We start from the raw sequence: 12,965 nt of genomic DNA, 5'->3' as shown, positions 1-12,965 counted from the left end.
TGGAGAAAATAAATCTCTGGCAAGCTAGCATGACAGGAAAGAAAAAAAAACTGCATGCTAGAAGCTATGTCATCATAGGTCAATACATGTGAACTTTGGGGAGATGGACTCTTCTGATCTGGGGTTGTCTGGCAGTCTTAACCAGCTAGTCAATGGGAGTGCTCTGGTTGGGGTTTCTGCAAATCATCCCTCTTCTGCCACCCCTTCCACCCCCATCAGCCTGGTGGGAAGGTGCCATTGCTTCTTCCCACATCCCCAGCTGGATGCCAGGGAGAAGCAAGCAGGGTGCCCGAGAAAAGCCCAAATTCCTCATTGTCTTCACCCTTCACTGATTCTAAGTTAGCTGAATAGAATAAGGCAGCAGACACTGTTTTTTTTTTTTTTATCAGAACATCTATGGCATTTGGGGGAACAACTTTTCTCAGCCGAGTTCCTTGATAGTTCATAGGTGTTTAGTGAAAAAAAAAAGTGTTCTTAACATAAGTAAGTTTAGGAAATTTGTATCAGGGCTTCTCAAAGTCCTTAACCTGATCTTGCAGAAGGGGTAAAGCAGGCGGTTTCTCAAATGAATTTTACCATCAAAACTCACTCTTTTGAGAATTGTGTGGAATACCTGGGAGGAAGTCTCTGGAAATATGTTTTGTCCTTAGATACAAACCACATAGCTTTCAGCCAACTAAATGTCCTAAAGGCAGTGCCTCATCCTTGAGAGAAGTGAGGAGGTTGAGGAACACAGTTCTCTGCATTCCTGCCTGGCCAAGACCAGTTTTCTTTGAAAAAGGTAACATTTTTCTTGTTGTCCTTCCCCCCACCCCAATTCAGTACCCATTCAATTGTCTACAGGAGATGCGGATGAAAGACTGAGGGTGATGGCACGGAGTTCTCTGGCTTGGGGAGCACAGGGTCAGTCTAAACCCTGCCCCGTGGCAGATGCCTCACTCCTGCTTTTCCATGCTGCACTAGTATTTGGCAGACATTCATTAGAGGTCAATAAAAGTTAAATAAATGAAATAGGACTCTGCTGCAGAGACATTTAATCATTTCATTAAGCATACTATTGTGTCCAGGTGCTTTGCCAAGTGTAGAGCTGCTTATGACTTCATCTAATTCCTAACTGCTGGGGGACTCAGCGTGCGATTCTTCTCATGTTCCTCCCTCTGTGCAACCCTCCCTGGGCAGCTGTAGGAGGATAGGCGGCCAAGCCGGCTGCTGGAGGAGTTAACCTTCTGGGTTTTTGAAAGGCAGACGGGACTTCTAATCAATCCTTCTCTTGAAGTTTCTCCAGCCTGATTGGAATTAAGGGAAGGTGAGGAGGGGAGGTCATGAACTGGGGTGGGGAGTGGGAGGATGTGGGGGAGCTCTGGGTCCTCCAGCCAGCGGTTCAGAGCCTCTCGGACATCCAGAGCTGCATCCCAGAGTGAGAAATGCACTTTTGCAACAGAGGCTTCCTGGAAAATATGGTGTAGGGCCCCCACTTCTGACCTCTGGGAGATCTATGCATTCATCTGCAGCCAGCCCCACTAGGGCAAGGCTCAAGCTTCAAGGATGTAGAAGAGCAGTCAGTACTGCCGGTGGTGGGGACCCAGCAGTGAGCAGTGCTCGTGGAAAGAGAGGAGGCCCTGTCCGGGTATCATGGCAGCCAAGAATTTCAATACAGAACAGACTGAAATACAGATTTCCATCTATAATGGAAATCAAGACGCTCTCCAGAATAGACTCGCATGTAGAGGGTCAACTAATTTTCAACAAAGGTGCAAAGGCAACTCAATGGGGGAAAGGATGATCTTCTCAAAAAATGATGCTGGAAGAACTGGATATCCATATGCAAACCATGAACCTCCATCCAAACCTCACACCATATATAAAGATTACCTCCAAATGGACCATGGACCTCAATGTAAAGTCTAAAGCTATAAAACTTCCAGAAGTTTAAAAAAAAATAAAAAAAATTTAAAAATAAAAAAATAAAAAACTTCCAGAAGGAAACAGAGAACACAATTTTGTGACCTTGGTGTAGGCAAAGATTTCTCAGCTACAACATCAAATAAATGCAGGACTCATAAGAGGAAATAAAGATGATAAATTGGACTTCATCAAGATTAAAAGCTTTTGCTCTCCAAAGGAAAACATTAAGAGGATGAAAGACACACCATGGGCTGGGAGAAAATAATTGAAAAATTGAAAAATACCTACTGGACAAAGGACTTATACCCCTAATGTAATTTTTTAAAGATTCTATTTATTTGTTCATGAGAGATACAGAGAGAGGCAGAGACACAGGCAGAGGGAGAAGCAGGCTCCCTGAGGGGAGCCCTGTGTGGGACTCCATCGCAGGCACTGGGGATCACGACCTGAGCGGAAGGCAGATGCTCAACCACTGAGCCACCAAGCCCCACCCCTAATGTATTTTTTAAAAGTCTCAAGATCCTGTAATAAAATGAACAACACAATTAAAAACTAGACAGGAGATCTGAACAATTTGCCAATTGTCAGATAATGCCGAAGAAGATAACATGGATGGCAAATAATAATTTAAAAAAATTCATCACTAGGGAAATACAAATGAAAACCATGATGAGATACCAGGACACCCCTACTAAAATGGATAAATTAAAAAGACTGATCCTATCAAGCTGTGGTGAGGATGCAGAACAGTGGGATCTCCACCATGAGTCGGAAATAATTTGGTTACTTTCTAGAAAAAGTTATTTTGGAAGGGTGCAATATTATGAAATAATGGTTAATTTGATGTCAGGAACCTAAAAGTGTCCTGGGCCAACATGAGGAAGATTACCACCACTTACCTCCACACACAGCTGGCACCTCACCTCTAGAGAGGCACTCTACAGAAATCTCAGATGGGGGTGCCTGGGTGGCTCAGTCGGGTAAGCACCTGCCTTTGGCTCGAGTCATGAGCCCAGGGTCCTGGGATGGAGCCCCACATCAGGGAGCCTGCCTTCTCCCTCTCCCTGCTGCTCCCCCTGCTTGTGCTCTCTCTGTCAAATAAATTAATTAAATTAAAAAAAAAGAAATTTGGGATAAAAATGTTTGGAAACATAAAGAGTATCTCTAGGAAGAAAAATGGGATTTCTTGGTGAGTGTATGTATGTGTGTATGTGTGTGTAATTTCTCTTTCTTTCTCAAAGCTCAACCAGAATGGCAAAAGTGAAATACAGACTCCTGATATACTTCCAGACTTGTGCGTGTACGTCTTAGGAAGATTGCCAGAAGTTGCAGAGAGTTGTTCATCAATCACCCAGAATTTGCCAATATTTACCTGCTCTTAGAATACGCCTTAGTATTTACCTATTCCTAGAGAGGAATAATAAATAATAAATAAATAATAATGCTGTTGAGTTTCTGATGGAAGGTATGAATAGCCAGATTTTAGAGATGATTCAACTCCCCTTCAGAAAGGTTGAGTAACTTGCCTCAGGTCACACAGCTAGGAAGGGGCAGAGCCGGGACTGAACCCAGGTTGATCTCTTGGCTGTACATGAGCTGGTCCTCCTTGGGCCAATGCTTGCCTGCCTCCATCACATGTCTTTCATCCTTTATATTATGTAATGGCAAGAGATGTGTGTTCATGGTTTGCTTTATGGTCCCTAATGGCTACTTCGTCATCTTCCCACCCACCAGCAGTTTTTAAATACTTCCTGGGCTGTATCTTCCTCTTTCCCCGGCCTGCCTCTTCTTCAGCAGCTTGGTCTGTTTCACTAACCCTAGAGAGAAAACCTAAATCCTACAACCACTCCACACCCTGGACAAGGGAAGCTGCCTTGGCCCCAACCCCCTTGTGGCCTAAGTATGGAGTAATATCACCTCAGAAAACCTCTAGACCTTCCAGTAATGGGGGTGGGGCTGGAGGTGGGGGAGATGCTTCGAGACTTCTCTGATCAGCTATGAAAATGAGGTCATGTTTGACAAACGGCATTGTTCTGTGCGAGCAGCAGTCAACACACTTGGCAGGGATAAAGCCTTGGAACACGCCAGTGATTATTTTTAATTGGATGGGCCTCGTGGCTGTAACAAAAATCAATGTATTTCTGAGGCGGCTGCAGAGGCGTTGATCCGACTTGGCCCTGCCGCTCCCGGGCGGCCAAAGGATGCTGGCGCCAGGAAACAGGAGGCTCTAGGCCTTGGGCACAGGGGATGATGAGCCTCCCCTGGTTCCTCCTACTGCTGGGATGAGTCCACTATAAGCCAAGGCCAGAAAAGCATGGGCTGGGGGTGGTGTCTAGGAGGGCATGGGGTGCCCAAGGGTGCAGAACACAGGTAGGTGTGGGGTGCACGGGGTAAAGGGAGATGCATGGAGGGGCTGGGAGGGGCTGACAGTGGAAAATGCAGATCCCTGCTGAGAATCTGCCACTTTACTTGTGGGGGGGCAGACCCCATTTAGAGGGTGACACAAATCCACTACACAGCAGGGCCCAACAGGAGGCAGTGAGACGGGGAGCCTTGTAATGCTCTTGTTTCTGGCTGGAGTCACCAGCGTGAGATATTTAAACTAAAACAGCAGAACGTCATCTCCGGGACATTGATGAAGAAAGCATGTCTCTCCTCCCTGCTGGCGGCTGCCCAAGGTGTTTGGGGAGATGGGATTGTTGGTTGCTTTTTTTGTTTGTTTTTGTGTTTTGTTGCATGGGAGGGGGATTGTGAGCAAAGTAGACCAGTGTTCTATGGAGCCTTTAAATTTTTTTTCTCTTCTACAGACTGATGCATTCAGGAGAGAGAGAAAAGTAATTGTACTCACACATCAGAGAAGCCTCCAATCTGGTTGGAAGGTTTTTCTCAAGGAAGACAAAGGCACAGCATCCCTCGTCCCTCACTGTGTGGTTGTCTGTAGGCAGAGTGACCCCCCTTGTCTGCGAGCCTGGAGGGGCCCCAGGGCCTGGTGAGTGCTGGGGAGCTGTACCAGGGCGGACCTGCCAGGCCAGAGGCAGCAAACGCTAGATGTGCAGGCTCATGCCTGTGGCTGGGAAGCGCTCGACCCCTGGAGAGCTCGGCGAGGGAGCAGCACCAGGGCAGCTGAGGGGCCTTTTGAGGATTTTTGGAAGTTGCTTCTGGACAGCCTTACCAGAAAGAAAGGGGGAAGCCCCTGTGGCATCTGGGGGTTTGCTGCAACGCGTGTGAATTGTGCCAAGTTGAGACTCCACTCTTCCTGAGAAGTCCCTGCTTCCCAGTCAATAACATCAAAAAGAATTTAAAACTCTGTGTGGTAAGACCAATTACAGCTTCTAATCTTTGTCCTGGGTGAGTGTTTAACCCCCTCCCCACCACACACACATCTGAGGAAGAAAGCTCAGAACTCAGACAGCCCCTAAATCCACCTGAGCCTGGTTCTCTGGAAAACACCCTTGACATCTACATTATGAGCCCGAGGAAGCTTTGCTTGTAGGCTGGGTTGCATTTCCTACAAAGCCTCTGGTTTTCACAGCCACGTAAGCTATTTCTCTCTCAAGGCATTGCTTTTGTGTAGAAATTTATCATGTTTTTCCCCCTCAGTCCAGAAGTGAATTATTTTTTTTTTAAATTGGAGAAAATCCCTTAAGCTGTTTTGGACTTATTCAAGCATGCAAAAAGGGTATTTTCCATGCGTAGTTCAGATGCTTAGTATGTTCTTGGATAGCCCAAATAATTTGAATTTAAAACTTTGAATTGGACCTCTTTATGTAACATCTTAAAAAGGTGCCATTTATGAAGAAAAATATGGTCATGAAATAAAGGATATGAGGAGTAAGTGATCCTGCTGGCTACAGTAATAGATGGGGACTCATAAATCTTAGTTTCTATTCTTGGCTCTGGAAAGAATTTATGTGTTCACTGCATTTGGCACATGGAGGCAGCAGGGAGATAGATTCAGGAACTTGGATATGAAGGAAATAAGATCTTCTTGTAAAAGTTAAATTATGAAATCCACACATAAGAGACTGGGGCAAACATGTGCACAACCACCTTAATGAAACATAACAGTCGGCAAGTCAGATGGAGGTCACCGGGAGAGTCACAGAAGCAGCTGCTGGCAGCTCATATCCAGGCTTGGGGAGGGGCGGGAGGAGCCAAGGCGCACAGGGGAGACTGGGGAGGTCACGGAGGTCACAGGACACCTCTGGGCCCAGCTCAGCAATGTTCCACCTTGGGGGAATCAGTAGAGTATCCCTGGCAACTGAGGTTTCAAACCCCTGCTCTGTCATTGACTAGCTGTGTGATCTTGCACCTTCCTGAGCCCTTAACTTACTGAGCCACAGCAGCCTTATTTGGGAAAATGGAGATAAGGGTACATACCCTACAGAGTTGAAGAAGGATACAGTGATAAAATGTGTATAAAGCACTTAGCAGGTGGTGGTGATGATGGTAGTGGTGGTGGTGGTGACTGGGATGGTAATGGCAGTAGTGAGAATGGTGGTGGTGGTCATAGTAATGGTGGAAGTGATTCTGGTGGTGGTCATAGTGATGGTGCAAGGGGTTCTGGTGGTGGTGGTGGTGGTGGTGGTGGGCCTATCCTCAATGCAGAGTTAGTGAGGTCTGGCTGGCAGAGTCTCATGCCATTATCAACGCCCACCATCCAAAGACACCAGGAACACCCAGGTAGTTGAACAAAGTAGGGTTTCTCAATGCTTGTGGCCTCAAGGGAGACTGCACGCTGTGGGGAATCTTAGGGTACCTTGGCAAGGAGGTGGTGGAGGGGACCTTTTATAGGGTTTTGGCTAGTGGATGATGTTGGGGGCTGCTGCTCTAGGTGGGGCATCAGAACGTTGAAATTGGATATAGTCAGGCATCCCTGGATTTATCTAAGAGGTGGAGGAATGAGTGAGGCTCAGGCGTAATTGGCAGAGAAGTGGCTGTCATTCACACCAGGTGGGAGGGAGGGACATGCGGTCACTTTGTGGTTTAAACAGTATGCTCGGGGTTTTTTTGTCTGTGTTCAGACATGATTGCGGGAGTGGCCTCGTTTTTGTCTCTCTCCATCCCGGTCACAGAGTGACCTTGTTCCATGTTGGTGTTCAGTGAAATTGTGTTTGTTCAACAAAAGAACACCACAGCCTAGCTGTGAGTGCCAGGCCGGCTCCCAGCTGCCAGCTGCCAGGGCCTGCTTTTTTGTTTCTCACCATCTAGCCTCAGAATCCTTGCTCCGGTTCATCGCTCACCAAGTACCTCTTTGATTATAATTGGGCTTCCCACATAGGGGGCCTGCAGGGGACAATTGTGGGCATACAGATCTGAGTATTTCAGATCCCCATGGTGATATTAATGTTGAATCATATGAAATTGCCACTCTTGCAGTTCAAAAGCATTTGAATATTGGCAATTTTACATAGTTGAGCCTAACTATTGCTCGCTGTAGATTAATAAATTGTCATTCTGGAGCCCATAATGGTCTCCTGCGAGTCCCCCGTGATAGGAAGGACTTTGGGTGTGAACAATGTGGGATTTCTGATCCTTGAAGGTAGAGGGTTTAACTGTAAACCACACTGAAGATTATCAAGGTCATAATGGGAGGCTTTTGAGAAAATATCATATTTCTCCCCATGGCACCTTCTTTAATTTATTCATCCGAGAGAATCTGCCTCCATATAAACTTCCACCATGTTGGTAAGTCAGTTAACTCAACAACTTGCAAAGTGACTGAATTCTGACTTTGCCCGGGCTGAGACGCTGCCCACTCTTCCCAGATGGAAGGGGTTGGGTCAGTGGTGTTGGTCTGTGAAGGGAAAACCAAGGAGAAAAGTGCAGATGCACCACTTAGGGTGGGGGTGAGAATAAGCATTGAATTTTGAGAGTGACTGGGGTCGAGACAAGGAAACCACCCAAGGTGACATAAGCTGCCCAGGTACAAACCACATGCCTGACATCACAGGCTCCTGTCACACGTCCCCAAGCCTGGTTGTGACCTCAGGCAAATTCTAGGGGTGATTCCTGCTTTATTTTTAATAATAAATTTATTTTTTTATTGGTATTCAATTTGCCAGCATACAGAATAACACCCAGTGCTCATGCTGTCAAGTGTCCCCCTCAGTGCCCGTTTGATTCCTGCTTTAATTGGTTCTTTTACCTGGCAGGAGTCTTGGAGTACCTGGGCAGGTTCACAAATGCAGGTGTACCAAGCCACCTGTGCTTTGAATGGTGCTATCACTAGGACACATGCGGAGGACAAGGAAAGAAAAGCAAGGATCCTGAGTTTTGCCAGTACCCTGCTAGGCTGCGCCATACCCACTGGTCTGGGCCCTCTGACCAGAACCAATTATTCCCAAGCAGGCAGGAGCAGATGCTGCAAGAGCATACACCTTTCTGAGCCTAAGTTTGGGGAAGGGGAGCATACTGGTCTCTGTGGCTGCTGTAATTAATTACCATAAATGTATTCTCTCATGGTTTGGAGGCCAGAAGTCTGGGATCAAGGCTGGGGACTGGGGGCAGGAATCCATTCATGCCTCTCTCCTAACTTTGGACGTCCGCTGACAATCCTCGGTGTTCCTTGGCTTGTTGCCACATCACTCCATCTCTGCCTCCTTTGTCACATTGCCTTCCTGTCTCCACTGTTCTTTACCTCTTCTGTCTTCTCAGATCTCTCTCTGCCTCTCTCTTATAGGGGATACTTGTCTTTGGATTTAGGGCTCACCCGGGTGATTCGAAATAATCTTCTCATCTCAAGATCCTTAACGAAACATGCAAAGACTTTTTTTTAGGATCACATTCACAAGGCCCAGAGATTAAGATGTGGACTTCTATTTTGGAGGGGGCTACCATTCAGTCACCACCTGAATTCAGTCACCTGAAACCTGGGGGAGCAGACTGGCTCAGCTTGTAAGCACCTCCCTGACCTGGTCTGTATTTAGGGCCTAGTGAATGTCTCTCAACTGAGCCAGGGCTTCATCAACACGACAGCCTCCTGAGTTCAGTGGCAGGTCTCTTGCTCCTCATCCTGCCTTGGAAGCTGTACCTCCCAGGAGGTGGCAGGGCCATTCCCCAAAGGCCTCCACTGCAGTCTCTCCCCCAATGAAAGCTTCTCTTCTTGTTCGTGGTCTCCTTTCGAAACTTGGCGGCCTGGTTTCCTTCCCTCCTGCTGTCTTCTTCCAGGATTTACCCCAGGTGGGGCCTGATGCAGGTGCCGGAGATCCAGAATGAGAGGGACCCAGATGAGCACTTAAGGATCCACCACCCCTGTGGTGGCACAGCTCACGGGTAAGGATGCTCCACGGCACCCCAGGTGCTCTGGCCCACCACCCTGACACATACATCCTAAGGATGCTGTGCGTCCTCTGGAATGGCTCCTAATCCCCTGGCAGTGACTAAGCACCTCCTAGTCACTGCTCCAGCCATTAATTTAAGCGCCACGTGGCCTGGATGTCCTGTTCTCCTGGAGCGCCAAGGCTGTCCACAGAGCCATTGATTTAAGAGACAATATCACTTGCTTCCAAGTTTATGAGGCAATAAACAGCCCCCGCATATTGATGAACGCCGAGGTGTTTGCTCAGCACATTTGCTGTGCACATTTATTATGAGGCTGTGCTTTAAAGCAAATGAAACTGCACTATCTTCTTTCCCTTTGGTGGGGCCGTGGCCCTCCCCCAAGCGCTGTCTTAATCTAGTGGATCCCTGGTCCCTCTTCCCAGGGCGCAGACTAGTGCAGACGCACGCTGGTGGCTCAAAGCTCGCCATCCCCATTCCCTGGGGTCCTGGGGAGCCTCTCAGGGCCCTGCCACGCTGTTGGAAGGGTCTAGGAGAAAGAGGGGAAATGAAGAGCATCGTTTTTCTGAGGCTCCCACCCGTGAGGCCTCTCCCGCCTCGTCTCACCCTCCCTGGAGAGGAGCGCACGCGATAATAATAGAACCGAGCAACCCGCCAGCAGCCATTCCCCGCGTGGCCTAACACACCAAATAAAATTCCTTTTCATCTTGAGAAGCTGAGACGCTACAAGGCTGGGCTGCTAGTCCATAAAGATGAATCTTCAGAGCATTTACTAGCTGGAATGCCCTGTGAATCCAAACCGGTTTATGTATAAAATATTAGGAAGGTTCGGAGGAGGTGGGGAGGCCGGGTGGGGAGCAGGCAGGAGAGATTGATTGCAAACTTTGTGCCAACTGAGCAGTTCTGCGCATGCCAAACAGCGAGAGAACAACACTTGAAAAATGTATTAGATTATCCAGAACACAACACTGATTTATAGGCGCAGTAATCCCCGTCTTGCCATCCGTTTCCTTAATGGAGAGAGATTAGGGTGATGGTGGCACTCTGTTGGGACCTCCTGGCTCCCTCCCCACCCCTGCAGCCCCAACCCCATGATGAATCACATGCTAAAAGCAAGGGTTTGCGCTCTGAACCCCACGTTCTGAGGTGGAGGGTTTTGAGATTTGAAGCATTTCTGAGGTTGGAAGGAAAATGGACGGAATGAGGAATTAGTTCTGAAAAATCTAATAATACTGATTGCTTAGAATCACAAAGAGTTTCTTCACAAGAGGAGGCAAGTTCTCCAGGAGCATGTTCGGTGTGGCTGGGTGGCTCACCTCCAGAGGGACCTCACATGGTGGCTTCCAAAGGTCCCACCCAGATATAACTAAGGTCCCGAGCACACCGTCTTTGGGGCCACCTGAGTCGGGAAGGACAAGGACAGAGCTTGCCTTGAGGAGATGCACCCTCACCTCTGTCACTGGCCACCTGTCTCTTCAGTAGGAATTAGCCAACACCCAGTATGTGCAACGCATGGTGTGAGGCGCATACGAGGTGCCTGTCTGCTGTCTACTAAGGGCTTTGTGAGACATTTGAGGAAGCAAACCAGGAACCCTGTCCTCCACAGGCTTAAATCCCAGCTGCAAGTAGGGCACAGTTGGGCTCCAGAGCCTTAAATCCCAGCTGCAAATCTGGAGCAAGTACACAAACCAAATAGGAGCAGGCATCTTGTCAAGTCCGGGATATGGAAGATGAGCAAGAACTCCTGCGGAGGGGGGGAGGTGAGCTCAAGGGGACTTTTCTTTCTGCCCAGAGGGCTTCAGGGACATGCTAGAGAGGGGAAGTTGTCTGGGTGGACATGGTCCATCCACAGGGCCTGCTCATCAATATTTTTTGTCTCTCTGGAAGATTTGTGACCCCTAGATGCTGTCTTCCAAAAACTCTCTGTTCTAGGAAAATTTCATTGCTCAGTTTATTGTTCTAGGAAATATTTTAAAGAACTCCCATCTTTGCCATCCCTTGTACCTTCCTAAGGCCACAACTGTTCAAGGACTCCTTGGCAGCTATAGAAACTCCAGCAAAGTTCCCTGTGCCCATGCAGGCGGGAGAGTCTGCCTCTCTGTACATCTACTCCATCAACAGAGGGATCTCGCAGGCCTGGGACGAGGCATGCTCTTGGTAATTCCACCACCCTGTAAGATGACCAGCTGCCACAGCTATATGGGAGAGAAAGCTTGGGGGGTGAATGCCATCATCACCACTGGTACCATTACCACCATCATCATCCTCACCATTACCACTATCACCACCACCACCACCATCACCTCCATCACCACTATCACCACCATCACCACCACCATCACCACCACCTTCACCATTACCACCACCACCAATCACTATTTATTCTGAACAGTGCCTGTGAGCCAAGCTCTTTGCTAAAGGCTTTACATGTATCTAAATTAATCCAGTGACTGAAGGACCACTACAATCTCATTTTATAGATGAGGACACTGAAGATTAAAAAAGGTCACCCAGATAAGAAGTGACAGAGCAGGAAATCAAGTCTGTGTAGCCTGACTCCAAAGCCTGAGCTCACCGTATACCAAACCACCTCTCCTCCTAGGGTAGGGCCTCTGGTTGTTAGGGATTTCTTGAAGGCTTGATGTGGGGACACTGAAAAGATCAATCACTTTAGGTCGTGAGCAAGCTGTAGATGTAGCAAGAATGGAGATGTGATCGTTACATCCATTAGTTCTTTGTATCATTTGTTCATCTATTCATTCAGCACTGATCTGGGTGGAAAAGGCATGAAGAAGCAGAGGCAGTTCCTCCCTGGAGGAGCTCACCCACGGCCCTTCAGGAGCCGTATGTGGCAGTGCCCCTGCCCTTGCTTGGGAGGCCTGCCACGGCCTGGTGGGTGTGTCTTTGCTCTGCTCTGAGAGCCTCCATGGGGCTGGGTGGCAGGAAGTCTGGGCATCCTTCACCCGATGCCCCCTGTCTCTTTTCTTCCCACCATCAACCTGAATGTTATGAACATCTTTAAAAAAAACTACCCCCACAAGACAAAACTCTAATCCATCTTGCCTAAGACATTTTCCCTTAGATTTAAAACCCTGTGTAATTTAAGAGATATGTAATTCATGTGTCTGCATTTAAACCATCAAAGTGCTTTTAAAAGAGCTATTTGAAATCTTTGGAGCTTTATGAACCTTTAAAGTTCTTTCTTTGAAACATGGGAATCACACACTGCCAAGGATAAAGATAGTCAAATACCAAAGGCTAGGGGTGGGTTTCAGACTCTAAATCCATGACATTTCACTTTTACAAAACTGAATTTCTCATCTTTAACATCCACTTCCAGTTGGGACCGCAGGCCGACGAGGAATTGTCACACCTTTGGGTGCCCCTGCACCCGGAGTATCATTACTCGGCCTGCACAAGGGCCGGATCCACCCCAGGGCCTGGCGCCCACCAGCGGCTGCACTGGGACGTGACTGTGTTACGTCATTGGTGACCTTTTCCAATGCACCCCAAAGCGCCAAGGAGGGGGCACAAGCCTGTGCAATGGGCGCCGCCCGATTTCCAGCCCATGCGGGGCGGTGGGGGGGGGGTGGAGGAAGGTGGAGAGGAGGGAGGAGGCGCGGGGTGCGGGGTGCGGGGTGCAGGGCGCGGGGTGCGGGGCGGGGTGGCGCGGGTTTGAAAGGCACGTTCCTCGGCTGCACCCCTAGTGGTTGGATGAGTGGCCGGGGGCGGCCCCAACTACTCGTGACCTGAAGGACCCCGACCCCCCCCACCCCCTG

At 48.4% G+C, this 12,965-nt stretch overlaps 1 long non-coding RNA gene across 3 annotated transcripts; it reads left to right on the top strand.

Annotated features, from left to right (window-relative positions):
- The first annotated feature begins 3,817 nt into the window (after window positions 1–3,817).
- On the top strand, window positions 3,818–12,700 carry LOC129500501 (uncharacterized). 3 transcript variants are annotated; one of them, XR_008662555.1, is made up of 4 exons: window positions 3,818–4,275; window positions 4,428–4,583; window positions 4,713–5,218; window positions 8,685–12,700. It is a non-coding gene; the product is annotated as an uncharacterized LOC129500501 (long non-coding RNA). The 3 variants fall into 3 exon arrangements; XR_008662554.1 differs by having other exon boundaries at window positions 4,425–4,583; XR_008662553.1 differs by lacking the exon at window positions 3,818–4,275 and having other exon boundaries at window positions 4,313–4,583.
- The last annotated feature ends 265 nt before the right edge of the window (window positions 12,701–12,965 follow it).

The sequence above is a fragment of the Nyctereutes procyonoides genome, unplaced genomic scaffold (genome assembly GCF_905146905.1).
Source record: "Nyctereutes procyonoides isolate TBG_1078 unplaced genomic scaffold, NYPRO_anot_genome, whole genome shotgun sequence".
In the NCBI taxonomy this organism is placed as follows: domain Eukaryota; kingdom Metazoa; phylum Chordata; class Mammalia; order Carnivora; family Canidae; genus Nyctereutes; species Nyctereutes procyonoides.
Note: the sequence above shows the minus strand (reverse complement) of the source record. Positions and strands in the feature narration are given on the sequence as shown.